A 2,550-nucleotide genomic window follows, 5' to 3' on the forward strand; every position below is an offset into this window, starting at 1 on the left:
GTTGGTGACAAGTAAAACCACGGGGAGCAACATTGCTTCTACCTCACAAGAAACCGTTAACACGTCGACTCTAGAAGGATTGTTCATTAATGATCATTGGACATACGACCTCCACACTGAGGTGTTGATGGATCTACACTCTGGCCACGTCTACCATGTAGGATGGATAGAGATTGTACAATCCACCTCTAGTTCCACGAGCATCGAAGATCAACAGAAAATGATCTGTAATGTTATCCATGGCATTATTCAATCAGAAAGGCAAAACCGAGGGGTAAATATACTCTCAACTGGCCCCATGAGATTTCTGGATACGAGCAAGGCTCAACAGCCTACTCTATCACAAATGGAGACTCCTCTAATGAGTCCCATGGACCCATCTTACGTCATTTCACCTGGGGTCTCTATGCAATCTGAGCCTCCGAGCGACAACTTTAGCTTCCCTAACTTGGCTCAACCCTCTATTAAGGAAAGCACAGTGCTCACTCCAAGGATAGGCCTGACAGAGAATGTACCGATGACATCTACAGTTAGCGCAGTACCACTACCTAGTGTCGTAGTCCCTAATATGGGGCCTCGACCGTATGTGCCTCTAGCCCCTTATGCACACATGGCCCCCACACCTCCAATTGTACCACTTGTTTATGCTCCTCGAGTGCCGCTCCCTAGCCCTTATCCGAGTGGACCTATGCCCGGTTATGTTCCATATCCTGCATCATCCACACATATGCCAAGACCGGTACCCGTCCCTCTCCCACATATGATTCCAAGAGTACCTCCACCGGCCCTGCCTCCTCACATAGGTGACTTGGCAGCGTTTGCTCAAACCATAGGTCGATCTATCGCGGAAAATATGCGTCATGCATATGATAGAGAGCCTAGAAGTAAGGCAGTACAAATTGCCAAACTCACGCAAAAATTCAATGGGGACGAAGATGCTAGAAAACACATTGAAGTGTTTGAAAAAGTATGTGATTCCTTAGGGGAACGCAACGAACTACATAAGTGCAATGCCTTAAGCTTGACATTAAGTGGGAAGGCTGGAGATTGGTATAGAACCCTAAGGGTGGACAAGAAAACAATCTACCCTACCCTTCGAAGTTTGTTTCTAAAGGAGTACATACGAGAAGGTGTGCTTTGGGGTGTAGCATCTCAGCTACAGAAGGCTGAACGTAAGGAAGGAGAGTCAGTAAGGGACTTCATTAGTTGTCTAAAGCACTTAAACTCTCGCTGCCCTGTAAATGAGCGCTTCAACAATAACCAACAACTTGATCGATTCATTCGAGGGTTGAGGAATGAAGGAATCTATAATGGACTAGTGATTAGAGGTATCACAACCTGGGAAGATGTCACTGCCAATGCAATCCAATTAGAGGACAACTTGATGATAGCAGGCATGAGGGTGTCTACTGACACGAGATCCACTAGCTCACAAGCCATGGAGTATGAACCCATGACTGCAAAGCCCATTGCCAATGAACCAAAGGTATTTGAGACATTCTTGACAGACCTCACCAAGGCAATCCAAGAGTCTCTTAAGGATAATCGACCCCCTCAAAATAGTCACATGTATCCAAGAAGGGAGCAACAATGGTGTTCCATTTGCTTAGGTCCACATAGCACTAGTGAGTGCCCTACGTTTAGAGTAAAATTTAATGGAACTTGCAACGCATGTGGTAGGTATGGTCACCAAGCTAAGGATTTTTTAATGATCAAACATATGATGGCAAATAGACCACCTGTAGCCTGGACGGATGCACCTCGAGCTCCTGTATTGATGCCTGCTCCACCTGTTGAGCAACTACCGCAACACATGGTCCCTAGATCTCAAAATGTTGTACAAGCTACACCGCTACCACCTCCTGTGCTAGGACCGCAGCCCCCGCATCCAAGAGTCGCCCCTATGAACCAAGTGGGTTGCGAGCCATCTAATGCTTATGCAGATGGTTGTGAGGAGGAAATAGACACTAGTATTGCCTACGGACTTGATATATTGGAAGAGTGTCCTATATACTACATGGAAGATTGTTGGTGGCAAGTCAAGCCGGTTTATCAAGCTGCTGCTCTCGCATCCAGAGGTCAAAATATCAACACCCAGGCTCGGAGGCCACCTCTTCAATGCTACGAGTGTGGTGGACCACATCGGGCAGCGGAGTGCCCTATTAGGCTGCAAAAGAATGCTGCACAGATGCAAATGAATCAAGGGAGCACGTCTGCAATGCCAATACTCACATGTAATCGTTGTGGCATAGATCACTTGATTGCCCAATGCCCCTATAACCCAAATGCGCCTAAAATCACACCCCTAAATTTGGTCGAAATTGCTAGTGTGACATCGCCAATACCACCCGTCGCACCCGCTTATGCGATTACACGGTCCATGCTTCAAGGGCCAGGCCATATCCTCGAAGAGAGAGATACCGCGTCAGTTATCCAAGCAAAGAAAAAGAAGACACGAAGGAAGAGGTCGCAGAATACGGGAAATTCAAAGCCAAGTTCCAAAACAAACATAGGAACAGGAGATGACCCCGTGTATATGAATGACCTCGA

This window comes from Adiantum capillus-veneris, chromosome 7 (assembly GCF_014529385.1).
Source record: "Adiantum capillus-veneris isolate H3 chromosome 7, ASM1452938v2, whole genome shotgun sequence".
NCBI lineage: Eukaryota > Viridiplantae > Streptophyta > Polypodiopsida > Polypodiales > Pteridaceae > Adiantum > Adiantum capillus-veneris.